Source organism: Ambystoma mexicanum, chromosome 2p, assembly GCF_040938575.1.
Source record: "Ambystoma mexicanum isolate Mex_15411 chromosome 2p, UKY_AmexF1_1, whole genome shotgun sequence".
Taxonomy (NCBI): domain Eukaryota; kingdom Metazoa; phylum Chordata; class Amphibia; order Caudata; family Ambystomatidae; genus Ambystoma; species Ambystoma mexicanum.
The window spans coordinates 1,449,049,125-1,449,068,786 of record NC_090923.1 but is presented as its reverse complement, the minus strand read 5'-3'; the positions used below and the strand labels follow the sequence as shown (position 1 = coordinate 1,449,068,786).

The 19,662-nt window shown below is 45.9% G+C and overlaps 1 protein-coding gene across 1 annotated transcript in view; it reads left to right on the top strand.

Moving 5' to 3' along the window:
- ASB10 (ankyrin repeat and SOCS box containing 10) overlaps positions 1 to 19,662 on the top strand; it is a 426,206-nt gene that overhangs the window by 326,268 nt on the left and 80,276 nt on the right. The gene's annotated exons all lie outside the window — the stretch shown is intronic.

Genomic DNA, 19,662 nt, shown 5'->3' with positions numbered 1-19,662 from the left:
CATCTCCCCTCTCAGCACTGCTTTAAACACATCCCACCTCACTGACTCAGTAGTGGAGTAGACGTTGTTATCTTCAAAGAACCTAGAGATCTTATTTTCTATCACTTCCCTTATGACTGGCTCCCTAATCAGGTTAAGTGGGACCTACCAGCACCTCCTTCTGGGATGTGCAGTGCAATCGTGGCCAGGGTATGGTCACCCAATGACAGCGGGCCTCCGTCTAGCTTCTGGACCTTTCCCAATAGCTTGGTCAACACCCAAATATAGTCTATGCACGACTGGGTTTTATGCACATTGGAGAAAAAGTTGTAGCTCTGTTCCCTCCCTTTCAGTTCCCTCCAAAGGTTTCCCAGGAACCCGCCTGTGTATTCATTCTTCAAGGCTATTGACTCCATCCCACCCCCCCCCCCCCCCTGAGTCCTGTTCAAAATCCTATCCAATTCCTAGGACAAAGACAGATTGAAGTCTCCCATCAGTGTTACCTCCCCTTCGTGAACTCCTCCCAATGACTGAGAAAGTCTTCTATGGACCGCTCCTGACCTGAGTTATGGGCATAAATTGATGCCATTGTGAACAACATTGGATGTACATGATTTCACTGCATCACAACATTTTGAATTAAAAAATGCTGAGTTTGAAATACGCGCTGCACTGAAATCATGCATGATTTCAGGTGCATTCCCCTGCCCCCCTACTTACCTGTTGGCGGTGATCGGGGCCCCTAGGGGACCCTCGCGAATGAAAACAAGGCACAATCACCAAACACGAATTGATAAGCCAGACATGAGATCCAATTCCCAAAGCTAGGGTTTATTGCAAAGCAAATAGTCTCAGTTGGCCAACTGGGTCTCACATCCCGCAACGTGTGTTTCCAGACCCCGAGGGACGCAAGAGAGCGAGCATTGTACAACAGTTACATATATACAAAACGAACATCTCCCTATCAGTAATGACATATTCAATACCGCCCATAATGTATTTCCTTTGAAATGGATTCGAAGATTGACAATTGTGACAAATATGACACCTTTAGACATTCATTTAGCAACAGTCTGCAATCTGCGGACCTGTAGACATGATTCTTTGTTTTAGGGAACATACTGCTCTTGTTCTTTCAAGCAAGCTGCGTGCAGGGGAGAAACACATTCCAGGCCACGCTATCTTCCAGTTTCTATTTGTGTGCTAGGGGTCAACTCGTTCTACAGAGCTCAGTGAAGGGGGGAAGTAAAAGAGAGCATAATTCAAGCCATTAATTGTTAGTTCCTACCATCCCTACCGCATCAGTGAGACTAGCTGGCACCTGCGTAGTGATTAAATGCCTTGTTGCTTTCTTCCAAGGACTTGTGAGGGAGGAGACTGCGCATTTCTGTCTGGATTGCCTGCGTTGTGTTTCAACATGTATCTGGTGGCCTTGCTCTATGCATGAGCAATAATGAAATGACGGGATAGAATAAGCTTACAGCAAAGCAGTTTGAACAGAAAGCAAGAAGCGAAAATCAGACAAAATGGCAAATTCTACTCCGAACAAATTGGACGTACTCTGGACATGCTTATGAATCTGTATTACTAATACCGACTATATGAGGCGGTTGGTCTTCGGCCAACAAAATACATTGCCTATTCTATGGGAGGGTAATTTCTAGATTCACAAACCCTCCTCTTGGCCGTAAGCCAACACGCCTAATCCATACATTGCATCCTCTTCTGACCAAGTATCTGATACCGAACTTTGCATACTACTATAATCGTCATCATTGTCATCAATATTTATTGACATAAATTCTTTCACTGTCTTCATTTCATGATTCATTTGTGTCACACTCAACCCCCGATCCTACCTGTTTGTCCTTCGCCGCTCTCTTCTTTGTGGGTTTCTCAGATTTCCGAGAAGTCCTGGACTTGAACAGGTACGGCCGTTGGTCCTGTATATCCAGCGTGGAACGTGGATGGAGACAGAGGAAGAATTCAGGATTCCAGGGAGCAAGGGTAGACTACATTCAGGAATAAGTGCGGAACCAGGAAGGAAGTTGCTGCTCGCAAGGTAAACAAGCAGGGTGAATGCACGGAGCAAGGAAGGGAGCCAGTAAGGAAAGAGCGAGCGACCTGGAAGAGGAGTAACTGCTCAGGGGTCCAGGAACGAAGGGGAGAAAGGAATAAAGTATCGGAACAGCAGTACGAGGAGGGAACGCAAGGCACACTAGCCGCTAACTAGTATAGGAGCATTGAGACGCGAAGCGCCGCGGGGGCGTGTCCTTTTTGTAGGAGTCCATCACACCGGCGTAAACGCTGGAGCGCAGCATGACTGATGCGGCGGCCATGTTGAGAGGAACACCACCCGGTGGTACGATGCATCATTCACCAGGAAGTCCAGAAGGGGCGCGAATGGCGGTTCATGACAGCATGCCCCCTCCTAAACCCCGATGCACCGGGCTTGCCTGGGTGAGTCAGATGTAATTTCCGCACTAGGCGAGGGGCATTCATGTTAGAGACAGGTTCCCAAGTTCGTTCGCTGGGAGGATATCCTTTCCATTCCACTAGGTATTGAAGTCAACCTCTTCTATATCTAGAGTCGCAGATCCTGGAGACCTCGAATTCAGTCTGCTCGTTGACTAGCACTGGATTGGGTCGGCGAGTTGACCTAGTGGATGAAAGATAAGGTTTGAGCAGGGAAGTGTGAAAGACAGGATGAATCCTTCTCCAGGAGTCTGGTAACTGGAGTCGATATGCCACTTGATTGATGACCTCCTTGATAGGAAATGGCCATTGAAATTTGGGGGCCAATTTATTAGGATGTAGATGTCGAGGTAGTAGTTTTGATGACAGCCAGACCTTGTCACCAATCCCATAGACAGGGGCAGGTCTCCGTCTGGCATCAGCATGTCTTTTGACATCCATCCTGGCCTTTTCCAAATGTTCTTTAGCATCTCTGTGGTAGGTGACCAACCTTCAAATCCAGGAATCAACCGATGGAACCGGGGTGGCATGAGGTAGAATGTTTGGTAGCACCGATGGATGAAAACCTTGCCTATAGAAGAAGGGGCTTCTCTTAATGGCTGAGTGATCAGAATTGTTATAAGCAAATTCTGCCACTGGAATCAAGATTGACCAATCATCCTGGACTTTGGCTGAAAAGCAGCGCAAATATTGTTCTATTATCTGATTAACTCGCTCTGTAATCCCATTGGTTTGAGGGTGGTAACCTGAAGACAAGGCACGTTGGATGCCCAGCATGTGGCATAGGTGTTTCCAGAACTGTGAGATGTATTGAGGACCAGGGTCTGAAATGATCTTGGAGGGTAGGCCATGTAATCTGAAGATGTGTTTCAGAAATGTATCTGCCATTTCCTGGGCTGAAGGTAATTTATGCAATGGGGTGAAATGAGCCATGTGGGTGAACAGGTCGATGGTAACCATTATGGTGGTAAATCCTTTGGAAGGAGGCAGCTCTACAATAAAATTGGTAGCGATTATTTCCCAAGGATGATCTGGCAACGTAGGTTGATGGAGAAGATCAGCAGGTTTCCTATTATCTGACTTATTCTGACTGCAGACTAGGCAGGCTTGGACATACGCCTTTACGCCATCCTTCATGTTAGGCCACCAGAATTGTCTCTCAATATGACGAAGTGTGGAAGTAATGCCTCGATGCCCGGAATGGAAGGTGTCATGACAAAGGTTTATGATCTTGGTTCTCAACTCGTTCATGGATACTGCCAACCTATTATCTTTGAAGAGGTGACCATCTTTTGTAATTAAAGACCATTGGTTCTTTCCGACGTAGTCCTTCCAAAATTCAGAGGATAGGGTTTCAGCTCGGAATCTTTCCAGCAAGGAGTTGGCTTGGCGGACAAACACTGTGTCAGGGAACATTTTTGGAAAGGCACGGCCCTCCACTGGCTCGTAATCTGGGCGCCTAGATAAGGCGTCAGTAATTACATTGTGAGTTCCAGGAACGTGATGAATGTGGAATTGATACTGTGCAAAGAAATAAGCCCAACGAGCTTGACAACTATGTCTACATTCCAGGGATTGTAGAACCTGTAGGTTTCTATGATCAGTTCGCACCTGGACAGGAAATTTGGCACCCAGGAGTAAATGGCGCCAATCAGTAAAAGCTTGCCGGATGGCGAGTGTCAGGTTGCTTGATTGTCGTGAAGAGTATGATACCTCCGTCCCCAAGTACCACAGAGAGAGAATACAAGATTACTCCCTATGCAATCATTGAGGCCACAGGTTGGTAGTTCTTGAAGCCCGGAACCACGGAATGTCGAAACCCAAGGCAGCTGTAAAGGAAAACCTTTATTAGCAATCAAATGAGTACAGTACAAGCAAAGAAGCAGGATAAAGAGCAGTGCTTACCTAAGCTGATGGGTGATGGAGCCCAGAAACCTATGATGGTTGATAATTCCGTGGAGGGGCACGTGAGCTGGTTTCCCCGATGACAATATGGAGAAGAACTGTCGACTGGGTATAGACCCAACCTGCCCTCCTTTAACTGATGAAACGAAAGGATCAAAATCCAAAGTACTTGGTAATCCAAGACAGTCCAAAAAGCGTTCCGAGTTCAAATGATCCAGCAAACAGAGCCAAAGGACGTGAGCAAAGCAAATCCGAATAACAGTCCAAGAAGCAAGAGCCGTGAAACACAAAGTATCCGAATGCCATACAGAGTCCTCCAAAGAACAGCTGTGAAGCGCGGAAGTTCAGCGCTTAAGTAGTGGATGCTTCCGCGTCACATGATCAGCGAGTGAGACGGATGAACGCGTCACGTGACCCGCAAGCGTGACACGTGAGCGTTGTTTAGATCTCAATGATCGCGGAAATGACTTTCTGCGCACAGCGTCCTCCAGCCGGCGTCCGCGAGCTCCCTCCTGCAGACGCCAGTGAAGGAACGGGGAATCCCTGAGTCTGCATATGTGGCCCTTGGGGTAAACCCGCTCACGTGACACCCGTCCACTGTGAGTGACAGGAAATGGGAACCTGGCTGGGGTAACTGATGCATTGTGAGTGTTGCCTGTCCTAGATGTTTGTGAAATAGGGACGGAATGAGAGGATAGCGTGACAGCGAGCAACTCTTACTCCAGCACTGAATAGCGGGTCTCACTGGGAGTTAAAGTTCGAGATAAATAGGCGATGGGGTGTTCCAAGTTGTCCTTGGATTCCTGTTTCAGGACGGCTCCAATTGCGTGATCTGAGGCATCAGTTTCTAACAGGAAGGGTATGTCGATATCTGGTTGAGCCAGGATGGGACCCTGAGTAAATCTCCGTTTTAACTCCTGTAAGGCCGCTTCTTGAGCTTCGGACCAAAGGAAGGGAATGTCTTTCTTCAACAATGCAACTATTGGCTGTACAACATCAGAGAAAGTGGGAATTAATTTCCGGTAATGGTTGGCAAGTCCCAGGAAGGATTGAATCTGTTTTACTGTGGTATGGGCTGGCCAAGATAGGTTAGACTGCACCTTGGAGGGATCCATTTCAATTCCCTTTGCACTCAGGACAAACCCAAGGTAATGGACTGTTTGGGTGTGGAATATACATTTCTCAGGTTTGGCCAGTAATTTGTTCTCACGTAAACTTTGTAATACCGATGTCACATGTTTCTGATGTAGCTGAGGATCCTTGGAATAAATCAAGATGTCATCCAAAAGCAACATATCCGAAAAGACTCTATCCATGAATCGCTGAAACACCGCAGGGGCATTTGCAAGGCCAAATGGCATTACCAGGTATTCAAAATGTCCAAAGGGGGTCCGGAAGGCTGTCTTCCATTCATTGCCTTCCCTTATCCGGATGAGATGGTAGGCGCCTCTTAGGCCAAGTTTAGTGAACATTACAGCTCCCCTGACTGCTTCCAATATGTCGGAAATGAGCGGTAGGGGATAGCGTTCCTTGAGGGTGCATTGGTTGAGTCTCCGATAGTCCAGGCAGAGTTGAAGTTCCTTAGTGTCTTTCTTGGGCACAAAAAACAAGGAGGCACCGGCTGGAGATTTGGAAGGTCGGATGGTTCCATTGGCAAGATTGGTATCCAGATACTCCCGCAAGGCCCTTTTTTCCGGCTCGGAAAGGATAAACATTCTTCCAAATGGTATCACCACAGAGTCTTCTGTGTCGATAGCGCAATCTTCTTGTCGATGTGGTGGTAGTGATTGAACTATAGCTGTGGAAAACACGTCAGAGTAGTCATGATAAATTTCCAGAACCTGGGAAATACTGGAGACACAGATGGACGGTCGTTGGGAAACCTGGGGTTCCATATCCACATCCTGAATCATCTTTTGGGGTAAACAATGGGACAGGCAGTATTCAGATCCTAGGAATAAGGACCCTGCCGCCCAATTGATATATGGGTTGTGTTTTTGTAGCCAGGGCATTCCCAGAACCAAGGGGTAATGTGCTGCCTTGATGATGTCAAAACAAAGCATCTCCTGGTGATTGTTGATCGAGAGTAACAATTCCGTGGTTTGTTGGGTTATGGGTCCTAACGAAAGTGGTTTTCCATCAATTCCTTCGACAGCCTGAATTGTTCCCTTAGCTTCCCGGGGAATGCTGTGTTTCAAGGCCCATTCATGGTCCAAGAAGATTCCCATTGCGCCACAGTCTACTAGGGCCATAACGGAACGAGTCTCCTTATTGGCGGTAGATAATGATGTTTGTAGGACCACCAAGGTGTTCAATCGAGGGTAATGTAAGGAAGAAGCTGAGGCGGAGCAAACACCATTCTCCCGAAGCTGGGAGCTGGCGTTTCCCGAACGCCGGGGTGGAGCAATGGGGCAATTCCGTACAAGATGTTTGTCCGAGGCGCAATACATACAGAGCCCTGTGTTAATCCTACGCATCCTTTCTTGTGCGGATATTGGACCCCTTATGCAATCGAGTTGCATAGGTTAGGGATCAGGAGAGTGGGATGTGGTCGCTTGCTTAGGACTGGGATATTCCATGGGAACCTTAGGAGAAGCTGTTTTGGTTATTTCTTTTCTGCTCTTCTTTCCTGGATTCGAAAGTCAATTTGGAGAGATAGGTCAATCAGGGCCTGGAAGGAACTTGGACGGGCCACTCTAGCAAGTTCGTCTTTGATTTCATCGTTTAATCCCCTGCGGAACATGGTAAAGCTTGCTTCCTGGGACCAGTCTGCTTCTTTAGCCAACTGCTTAAAACGTGTTACATAAGAGAGCATGTCTTGACTCCCTTGTTGGAATTCTAGGAGTCTTTCCTGAGCACTGTATACCTGTTCAGGATGATCGAACATGGTTTTGAAGGCTTCCACAAATCCATCATAATTATCCAGGAGTGGGTCCGCAGAATTGACCAAGGGAATTGCCCAGGCTAAGGCATTGCCTGAGAGATGAGTAATTATAAACCCCACTTTGGCTCGAGGCGTAGAAAAATAGTAGGGTTTAAATGTGAAATGCACCAAACAGGAATCAAGGAAGGACCGCTGTGCTTTGCTGGAACCATCATACTTGTCCACTATGCCCCCAACTAGAGCACTTTCCTGTAGTGCAGAATCCCGGGAAAGCACGAGTTGCTTCAAGGCTGCATTTTCAGCTTTGAGGTTCTGGACCTCTGTTGTTAATTCCTGCATTCTTCTCATTAGATCCTGGACTGCAGCCTCCATATTGAACACTGTATCAGGTTCTGGGCGTCTCAAACTGTCACACTCAACCCCTGATCCTACCTGTTTGTCCTTCGCCGCTCTCTTCTTTGTGTGTTTCTCAGATTTCTGAGAAGTCCTGGACTTGAACAGGTACGGCCGTTGGTCCTCTATATCCAGCGTGGAAAGTGGATGGAGACAGAGGAAGAGTTCAGGATTCCAGGGAGCAAGGGTAGATTACGTTCAGGAATAAGCGCGGAACCAGGAAGGAAGTTGCTGCTCACAAGGTAAACAAGCAGGGTGAATGCACGGAGCACGGAAGGGAGCCAGGAAGGAAAGAGTGAGCGGTCTGGAAGAAGAGTAACCGCTCAGGGGTCCAGGAATGAAGGGGAGAAAGGAAGGAAGTATCGGAACAGCGATACAAGGAGGGAACACAAGGCACACTAGCCGCTAACTACTATAGGAGCGTTGAGACGCGAAGCACCGTGGGGGCGTGTCCTTTTTGTAGGAGTCCATTGCACTGGCGTAAACGCTGGAGCGCAGCATGACTGATGCGGTGGCCATGTTGAGAGGAACGCCGCCCGGTGGTACGATGCATCATTGACCAGGAAGTCCAGAAGGGGCGCGAATGGCGGTTCATGACAATTTGAGTATTCAACCCAGGAGTGTTTCTTTTTGTTACTGTATATACGCACTCCTCACTTATTTCAGTGCAAATTATTGGTAGACAATGTATGCAACAACAACATGTCATGAATATTCCTAGTACTGCCACTAGGATTGCAACTAGTTTCCATCCCCATGAGCGTAATGTTTCCCAAAACCAGGAGCTTAAATTCAATTCCCAACTACATTCTGGCGGATGGAGGTCAGAGCTCAAAACTTTTTTATGGCCTCAAAAATAGTAGGTGATGAGTCACTTACAAATATGCAACACAATGATCCCACGATTTTGCAAACTCCCCCACGATCAGCCAAAATTATGTCAAGAGCCATCCTATTTTGGAGTGTCATCAATCTAATTCCTTTTTCCTCCAACGTCATGTTGTATAATATGTCTGTTGTCCCATTTATCGTTTTCTCTAATATTTTGGACAGTTGTCTTATATTATAGGAGTTTATTGCTTGGCCCCAAAATGGTATAAATGATTTCGCTATGTCCTCCGCAATTAATGCTCCCTCCTCGTCCCGTCGTGGTCTTGATCTGGATGGTTTGGCTATGTCAGCTGTTTTTGAAAGAAACACCCCCGGAAACAGAATCCCCAAATAACAAGTACCTCCCCAGTTCCTAGGTAACCAGGGATAAGCTTTTTCTCCACATTAGAAAATAAACAGGGTCACCTACATACACTAGTTCTTCCTCTTTGTCAAGGAACGCTATATTCATACATCTAGTGAATGTCCCCACTGGATAAGAGCCCTCCTTCTTTAAGCAAAAGGGAACAGAGTGTGGACTATAGTTCACTGTATAGGAGGGGGGTACTGTATCTTTATTTTCTTCTTTATTTTATTAGGTTCATATGAAGCGTGATTACAGATGATTTGTATGGCACAAATAATCTATCTTGGGGCATAACTACTGGTGTTATCAGCCGGGTTTTATGAAATATAGAGCAACCTACAGGTTTCATGATTATCGCCTCGAATTCATCCATGTTTGTTCTATCCAATTGACCCGTTTCACTTTTGTTCCATTTCCCATAACACAATGCACTTAAGGACGCGTAACATGCAGAACTCAATTGCAGTGGCTGCACATACCAACCTATCCCCTTACCACCATGCTGTCGTAAGTGAGCACATAACCAACAATTGTTTTTTTCTCAGAATTGAGTGTGTCATGTTCATTATTAGCAATAGTGTGTTATTTCCATATCCTTCCCTGTGTCTCTCTTCTATTGGGGACAAAGTCTACGTAATTACATGGACCGGGCATTCATTGGTAGAAATATTTCTAATAGGTAAGAATACTTCTAATGGGTGTATTTCTTCTAAATACCATAGTACCAATACTGTCGTTATTGGTGCTAATATACTCATAACGCACATGACTATTGTTAGGATCAACATACAATTTTTCCAACAGCGTTTTTTCTGTAACCTTACAGGTTCTCTACATAACTCATTATCAGCAGTGGTGCAGGAGGGGGCAGAAGCTGGTGCAGGCATTTTTCTCGATTCTTCTTCTCCAGCAATGTTCGTCGTGAATACCTCTTACTCTTGCACTCGTCCGAATGTCAGTAAGTTCAAGAATGTCAACAAAGTGGTTTGCCCGTTCTCAGCAGCCTGGATTGCTATACGTTGGGCAAGATTTGTCATGCTTCTGCACGTTGCTCAAAGAACTCCGTAGCAGTTATCAATTGCCTTCATACCATATGAGCCCCTCTTGTCTGTGAGGGGTGATCTACACATGGATTATTTTTTTTCAAAGATAGCACCGGGGAGCCGCGTTCTTGAGCTGTCGAATTTGCACAACCCTCACGCCTCTCTCCCCTAGGCCTCTGGTTCCCACTTCATCCTTGATGGGAAACAGAGGCAACAAAAGATCAAGAAGAACGAAGGTTTGATCACTCCTTGTTTCGAGGCCGTAAATTATACTGCCTTACTCCTGGTACTGTGTGATAAATGAATAGTGCAGGTGCACTTCCAGACTTAGACTGAGTGCTAGCCCGCGGCGCAACGATAAGTGGTGGGCGCCAAAGTGACGATGCAGGCTTTGTGTCAGCCGGCAGTGATGCAGATTCTGCTGGGCACCGTTGGGGCACTCCTAGCCCTTCCTCCTTTATAGCAATCTTTCCAGGCTTTGTTTCAGGATCAGACGAATTTTGCAGCAAAGAACTGGCAACAATTTCCTTTGTTTCAGAAGCAGCTGCCTCTTTCTGGTCGTCTGGATCGGGCAGTTCTTTCAAGAACGATTGAACTTCCTTCGTGTGCGTAGCATGTATCCACGCCTTCCTACCGTCCATGCGGCCCGCTGTCTGTGTTGCTAAAAGTACCTGGTAGGGTCCACGCCATCTCGGTGCAAGCGATGATTTCCTTTTGAAATTTTTCACCAGGACCCAGTCTCCTGGCTGCAGCGAATGCCCCGGACCAATATATCTGATGGGAAGAGCCTCCTGCACCTGCTGATGAATGAAACGCAATTTCTGTATTAACAGGTTACAGTATCTACTGAGCATAGGATACTCAACTTCTCTCAATCGCCTTGGCTTTGGCGCACACCAAACATTTGCCGGCCTCCCCATCACGATCTTGTAAGGGGAGAGCTCAGTCCTTGCTTGCACAGATGTTCGCATGCACAATAACGCCAGGGGCAATGCGTCTGTCCAACGCAATTTATTCCCTGCACAAATTTAGCTAATTTTGTATTTTAGTATGCCGTTCTGGTGCTCAGCAGGGCCGGCACTCATGGGATGTCTGGCGCAGTGGAATTGTTTGTCAATCTGGAGACCTGCACAAATCTGTAGTACCACTGCGCCCACGAAATGTGGGCCATTATCTGACCATATGACTCGGGGCAGGCCAAACCACGAAAAGTATTCCTTCAACATCACTTTTGCGGTGCTCATGGCAGTGCAGTCCTTCAATGGATATGCCTCTACCCACTTACTGAACGCACACACAACCACTAGAACATATCTCAAGTTTTGACACCTTTCCATTTCTATGAAATCAAAATGGATTACCTCGAATGGCATAGAAGGTGGGCCAAAACTACCTGTTGCGGTCACTGACCCCTTCCCCACATTGTGTTGTAGACACGTAATGCAATTCTGTACTAGTCTTTCTGCGTTTTTCTTTATGTGTGTGTTTTTCCATACTGTGGCCAAGTGCTGGACTATCTTTTTTGCACAAATGTGTGTGGGACTGTGAGCCATTGTGATCATCGCGATTACGTAGGAGTTTGGCAGCATCCAAGTTCTACTCTTCTTGTCCACACAGCAACCTTCCACATCCAGTTCTGCGGAGCCCTCAGCCCATTTTCGTATTTCATCAGCAGTGGCTTCTGCCTGCATCTTGTTAACAGTGGCAATCCCATCCTCTATCATGCAGGGCACTTCTTCTGACTGTACTGTTAACATCTTCATATTTAAATCAGTGGCAGTTTGCTTCGCAATTCTGTCTGCAAATGCATTTCCCTCTCCCACTTTGCATGTTACCTTCTTATGCGCCTCGCATTTTACTATTGCTAGGCTCTTTGGACACGTAAGTACAGACAGCAATCGTAAAATCAAAGGCCCATGTTGAATTCTGGTTCCATGTGATGTCAAGAAACCCCTTTCAGCCCAAAGTCAGCCAAAGTTATGGACCACCCCAAAGGCGTACTGGCTGTCAGTATATATGTTTACACTCAGATTTTCTCTACTCTGGTTAACGCTTATCTCTGCAACCTGTGCTGAGTTGTAGGGGATTCTTTTACTTTCTACAATATTTTTCTGTGTCGTAATAGCATAGGCAGCAGTTGATTTGCCATCAGGTAATTTGAAACAGGAGCCGTCACAAAACAGTTCTCCATCCTGCTCTTTCTGTGGGGTGTCTGTTAAATCAATTATTCCTTTTGTTTCTTCCTCAGTAACCATTAAACAATCATGGGGAGGTGATTCATCCTCACCTAATTCTTCATTGGGCAGTGGCATTAATTCTGCAGGATTCAAAGCGCTACACCTCATAATTTGAATGTGTGGTGCAAACAGGACAATTTCGTATCTAGTCAGTCTAGCGGACGTGAGGTGTTGCGTTTGCGTTCTATTCAATATGGCATGTGGCACCATTAAAATTAAGGTGTGCCTCAACACCATTCCTTCAGTTTGTTTCACTGACGCAGCAGCCGCTGCAACAGCTCGCAAACAATGCAGTAACGCGCAAGCGACAGGGTCCAGCGCGGAGGAAAAATAACCGCATGGTCTATTTCCTCTACCTTGTTCCTGTATCAAAACAGCCAACGCACAGCCTTCATTCTCATGCACAAACAATCTGAATTTTTTTTTCATAATTTGGTGTGCCCAAAACTGGGGCGGAGCACAATACAGTTTTTAGCAGATCAAATGCTTTTTGCCATTCTTCATTCCATTGCAAAGGCATCACAGCATCCTTTTTTGTTAATGCCACCATTGATTTCACAATCATTGCAAAGTTTATTATCCACTGCCGGCAAGAGGAAGCCATGCCTATTATGGTTCTGACTCCTTTCTGTGCTTTTGGTATAGACATACCAGCGATACTCTCTATCCTTTCTGGTGTCAGTCTTCTCCTTTCTTTCGAAAGTAGATAGCCCAAATAGGCCACCTCCTTTCGACAATATTGGAATTTCTTCAAACTAGCTTTATGGCCATGTGCTGTTAAGTGTGACAATAACAAGACAGTACTTTCTTTACAAATTTTCTCTGTATCTGCAGCAATTAACAGATCATCTATATACTGTAATAATACACAACCTGTCGGTAGCTCTAACATATCTAATTGTTCTTTCAATGCCCTGCTATAAATATTTGGACTCTGTATAACCTTGAGGAATGCGCGTGAATGTAAATGACCGCCCTCCTAACGTGAAAGCTAACAAGTATCTGCTATCTTTGTGTACTGGGATGCTAAATAAAAGCATTTTTAAGGTCTATTACACTAAAATATTCTGCCGAGGTGGATATCATTGTCAAAATCGTGGTGACATCTGGGACCAATGGGAACTGAGGATAAACCACTTTGTTCAATGCGCGCAGATCAATTATGAAACAATACGGTATCTCATTACCTCCTTTCTTATACACCGGGAGAATGGGGCTATTACATATGCTGCCTGCAATTTCTTCAACCACCTTTAGGTTTACCAAATCTGAAACAATACTTTTCAATGCTTTCTCTCCCTCTACTGAAATCTTGTATTGAGGAATACGTGGCAACATTACTCACTCCTTTAAAACAATTTTTTACTGGCTCTATTTTCAGGCATCCCAAATCATTGTCATTCATTGCCCATATGCAAGCTGGTAGTTCACTCAACTCTTCCGGCAGTGGTTTGGACAAAAATTCAGACACCAGTATTTTCTGTGGTGAAATTGTCAAGTACACCCCATCAGGAGTGCAATAGATAAATGCGATCAGTTTTTTCAACAAATTTAATCCTAAAAGATTTTCCCCACAATTCTCTGTTAAGAGAAATTGACAATTTTCAGTAAATGGACCTAATGTTACTGGTACTGGCTGAGACACTGGATTGACTACTGGCATACCTGCGAACACTACTGAAATATTAATTTGCCCTGACATTGGTATCTCCAGAACCAAGTGGTGGTCTATTGAGCATTTTTGCGTACCGGTGTCTACGAGAAAGCTGTGTTCCCTATTCCCGACTTTCATTTCTACGTAAGGGTCCTTTTTGATTCACGGGAATAGACACTGGTTCCGAACCCTGTCTTGGGCTGTCCTATTGGGGATATTGGGGAAACAACACATCATCCAATGTGTAGTCGCCACAATAATATGCATTGGATTGTGTGTCAAAAATGTTTCCACTTCTGCCTTTATTTTGTCCGCCCTTATTCTGGTTATAAGGAACCTGACTCTGTTCTTGGCTCTGATTCTGAGTGCCGTCTCCTTGATTATTCTGGTTCCTTGATTATTCTGGTGTTGCTGTATATTATTATTATTTCTACTCTGTCCATTTGTTCCCGGGTGTCCCCTGTGCGGTCTTCTTTGACCAAACCCATTCCTATTTTGCAACTGTGGACAATGCACTCGCCAATGCCCCTCTTCCCTACAATATGCACACTGATTTGATCCCAGAGGCCCCCCATGCATGTTAGAATTACTTCTCCCTTGCGCATTCCCTCTCCCTCTATTGTGTCCAGTCACCTGCTGAAGTAATACCCTCGTTTTCAAATTCACCCTGTCCTTTTCCTCTTACTCTTTCTCTGTGTTTACCCTATTCTCATAATACTGGGCCATTTGCAATACCTCACTCAATGATTTCACTTGCCATGCACTTTCTGATGTCATTATTAAATTTTGAATTGGAGGTATTAACCCTCTCACATACTTATCAACAAATAGTCTTTTACCTGCCTCCGTGCTTACATCCTGTCTGCTAAATTCTGTAAGCACCTCCTCAAATCTATTAAAATAATCTGTAGATAGTTCATCTTTGTTTTGAACACATGCAGTTAATTTGTCCCACACAATTCTTTTTTCTGGAACAATTGTTTTTAGTTTTTGTATTATTCGTCCTGGTAGCGCTACCATATTTGGCAATGGTTTCTCACCTGCTTTTCTATCCTTATCCTCTTTTGCCAGATTTTCCCATGTGGCACCGTAGGCCTCATCATCATCTATTTTCCTTATTTGCTTCCATATATCCGCTGGCAAAATTACTGGAAATAAAAGTCTATATCATTTATGGTAAAAATGGACGATCTCAAATAGGACTCTATTTCCTTATAGAAACCCGCCGGATTCTTCCTCAAATCTGGAATTAATTGTTTTATATTATTCACTTCCTGTCTGGAGAACGGGACATGTACATACTGTGCTGTATAATGCGCTTCCGTTACCTGCACTGCGCCTCCATTAACACCAGGAATTTCTACTTTTGGCACAAAAGTAGATGGGACTTCCCTCATCGGAAATGCCTCACTTACTCCCCCCCCTTCCCTCATATGCAATACTTTTCCCAAATCAAGAGATAAGGCTGTTTCTCCTGTTCCTTGTTCAATAGCTCTCTTATATATTTCCATTAATTCGGGGGGGCTCACTTGTTTATTGTGTATGCCTTTTTCCTGGAAATATTCGACCATCACCTGCAATGCTTTTCTCTTCATTGGCAATGTGTATTGATCAAATATTTCGCGCACTTCCATCGTGGGAATACTAGGATCTGTAATCCATTTTAGCGCCTCGCGTATACATACTTTCAATTTTTCACTAGTCTGTCTTGATGACGGAAGAAACCGCCGCTGTACATATGGTACTGCCTCCTTTCTATCCCTTCTTATATCTTTATTCCTATACCGAGGTGTAGCAAACATTTCAGCATACGCATCATCAAGTTCGTTTTTAAACTCGAAAAGCCTGTCCACGTGTTCTTTTATTTCTGTATCCCTCTCTCTACATCGTGCCAACACATTCAAATCCTGCAACTTCTGCGGCTGTACCATTCCAGTTAACTGCTTCCTTCTTTCCATTAAATATTCTCCCATGCATTCCAACAATACCTGTTTTTCACCATTTTCCTGAAATCATACATCAAGTCCAGTGTTGATATTTCATTATTTCCATCTATATACATCTCTGCCTGTTCTTTCAACGCTCGTTTTCTCTCCTTGCTAACCGCACTACTGGTTACTGTAATGCACTCACTTTGTGCCGCCCCCTCTCTTCCCTTATCGTCTTCTCTTATTACAGTGAATTAAAGTTCAATAGGCGGAGGGGGAAGAGGAATGTCTTGAGAGGGAGGTGCGGATGGGACAACAGGGAGTGGCTGCTGCGGCGCCGGATTTGTGGGCCGTGGTGCTGCTTGCTGTATGGTCTGCGGCTGCACTGGAATCTGTGCTGCTGGGAGGGGCTGGACAACTAAGGGGGCAGGGAGGAGGGTTTGAGCAATAGACACTGGTGCAATCCTCTTAGTATCTTTATTTGGGCACTCCTGCCTCTTCTCAGTTAATATTTTATTTATTAACTCATCTGATGAATGCAATTCTTATTGAGGATACATTTGGTCTACCCCTAACTGACTACATCTTTCTGACTTTCTCAAATTATCATCCCATTCCTTTTCATCCTGCTCTTTCACTCTTTCTGCTTTTGATTTGTGCCTGCGTGCATTTTTCTCCCTGCTTTTCCAACGAAGCATAGCTTCCTTCCTCCAGTCTCTAATGACGTCAAATGCCGCAGGGCGTGTTTTTTTTTCAGCAATACTTTTTTCCAAATAATCTATCCTCGCAATCTCATAACTCTCGTGTTTTGGCCATTGTAAATCTTCGTGTCTGGTTTGCCTATGCCAAATTTCACAAAACATTACCGCCCCTACACCATATTTCACATACATTTCATACGCCGGCGACCCCACGGGTGGCGCGACCAGGCCAGTTTCCAAAGATTGTCTACCGCAGTGGAAAAACCCCACTAGGCAGGAAGACAATACCCCAGGCATGTTTTAACCTTACCCTTGGTTAATTTCAACCTTACCCTGGGCGTTTGATTTTGCAAAACCAACTCTCAACCAATATCAGGGTTATTTAGAATCGGGGCACGACCCACCTGATCAACCAATTCGTCTTTCAACCAAAAACGTTGTGTCTGCGTATCTTGGCTCACTCTGCCTCGTTTCGGGACCATCACCTCCTTGTTCTCTGGCCGGACACATCGATCAGGGATCAGCTGTGTACAGATCTGCAAAGGAGTCTCTCATCACTTTTACAGGGGCGCCCCGAACACCTCTTGATCCCGGTTCGACCGGCTCGTCCTCGCTTCGTTCTCTCCTTTCGCCTTCTTTATATTACAACGTACACGATGCAACAAGTGGGGGACACACCTTGTTGTGTGTCGCCAACTCCCCCATCTCCCTGCGTCGCCGGTTCCTTTCGCTTACGTGGTTGGGAACTGGCTTTGCAGGGTCCTTTTTATTTTTGTACAACTTGATGTATACCAAGGGGGGGACACCCCAGCAACCCCTGTTACCATTGCAGCGAAAAAAGGGTGTCCCTTGTTCACTACAATGGTACCGTATGTTGAATTTGATCAAAATTTTCGGCTGTATAACATTTCGACTGTTTAACATGTTCATCAGCCACAATTTGATCAAATCTACCATATGTTTTTTTTGCGCAATTTTGGGGTAATATTACAACACCCCCACCCCATGCTCTCCGCAGCCACAACATATATCACCCATCTCCAACCTCCAGTGTTTTCTTCGATCCGAACATCATTTCCCTTCATTAAGGCCAAAGACCCTTACACTTTTGGTCTTGGCTGAGGCCTGCAATGTGTAAGCGTAGTTGTTCAATCGTATTCTTCTCTGGTCCTGACACAGCAGGTGGATTTCCTGCAGCACCACTACGTCTGGTTTGTGATCTCTTATCAGCAGATCCAATTCTTTCCTCTTAAGAGGAGAGTTTAGTCCTCTTACATTCAATTTCATGCACTTGAAGCCTGCAGTGTCCAGATACCGCTCAATCCCAATCCCCACCACCACTGTTTTCCTCATACCCAGCCATGTCAGTCTTGTTGTTCTTGTACCCCCTGTTTACTGCTTCTTACCCCTGCCCCCTAATCTTCCTTCCCTATCCCCCTATTCATGTCCCCCCATCACCCTATCCCCCCTTGAACCCTCCACACCCCTCTCGGCCCACAAGGAGGAGACAACCTCCCCATCCCCTCCACTTAGATTTAGGCACCTGGTTCCTCCCCCCTTGTGTCCTCATCCTCATGTGGAATCAGGAGAGAGCAGATCTACAGCCTCCGCTCACTACCCCCCCCCCATCTTGTGTTCCTTAAACTTCCCTATATTCTCATTTCACTTCTCCATTCCACCCCCTTCCCATGTAGCAGCCCTACCAGGGCACTTATGATGCAGGCCCGTCCTTTGGCCACCTTTTCTTGTCATGGTTGGAAACCGTCTTCCTCTGAGCTCCTTCGTCAGAGCCCTGTGCCTTATCATTGGAATTCACCTCAATCTGTAGCAGAGCCGCCCCTACTTGCACCTTTGTTATGCAACGCTGCACTCATTCCCAATTAAACAGCAGGCCAAATGAAAAAGTCCAATTATATCTTATTTCCTTCTCAGCCAGCCTTCGCACCATCAGCACCATCTCTCTTCTCTTTTGTAATGTGCTCAAGGCTAGGTCCTGATAGAGTTGAATCCAGGATCCATTCATGTCCAAAGGATCCTTAATTCTAGCAGCCAGTACGATTGTCTCCTTTTGGGGGTAAGAAGATAATGCGACCAGGACTCCCCCTGTGCGCGGTCTGTCTTCGGCTTCTTTCTGGCATGTCTCCTGTGTTCTCAATGCCTGTGGATTCAATCTGCAGGGTCCCAAGGATCTCTGCAAATAGGGTCTAATCTTGTGTTTTCATAGCATTATCCACGATCTCTTCCGACATATTTGTGATACGAATATTGCTCCTCTCCAATCTGTTTTCCAAGTCCCCTGATCGGAGTTCCACGTTTTTGGATATTCTTCTTAGATGTTCCAGTATATCGCTGTTCTCCCTGTCTCTTTGGCAGTGTCTTGCAAACTCCTTTGCAGCGTGTCAGTTCTTTCTCTCTGTTGCGCAATAATCTCCCCCTGAATTTCTGCGACAGCTCGGATCAGGTCAGTTTTCAACAATTGAAATTGCACCTGGAAGGACACAATAAACGCTTCTTGAAAGTTCTTGAGGCCCTTTTGGAGACCTGTTTTTGTCATCATACTCGAGGTAGCCTCCAGCTGGCATCTAGACCACACAAGGATGCCATTTCCCCTTCCGGCTCCTCTGCCCCTTGAGTTGTTTTAGAAATCCACAGCCGGTGTATATGACCAGATCCCCGCGGGGCTCTTGTTTTGTTGTGCCCGCCTACCGCCTTGATTCTCCCTCTTCGAATTAGGGTTTTGTCACCCTCTTTTGTGCGGACTCTACATGGAGCGTAGGCCTATGGCACCCAAGGCCGCACCTCACTTCCAAAGAACTGTCGCCACTCCACCCGATCAGGGCATACCTCCAGGGTGAGAGTGATAAAGCCCCTTCCCTCACCAATGCGACTCATCCGCATCCACTGCCCTCCCTTTTAACATCACATGTCTCCCATTCACCGCCTCCAGCCTCTCAGGACTTCTCAGGGTATCCTCGCTGCTCACCCTCTTTAACATCATCCGCCCTCGCGCCTCCTGGTTGCGCTAGTGTCTGGGCCCATGCTGTTTGTGATGCTCTTCCCCCTTATACCACTGTCTCTGCACTATTAGCTGGAAGCCGATCCAGTCTGTCCTCTACGCCTACTGGGATCTCTGCTCCGTCCTTCAGAACACCCCAGGCACTCCCCTTCACTGGCAGAGCGCTACACTTTGCAAGCCTTCAAATGTCCAGTTGTGCCTCTGTTCCGG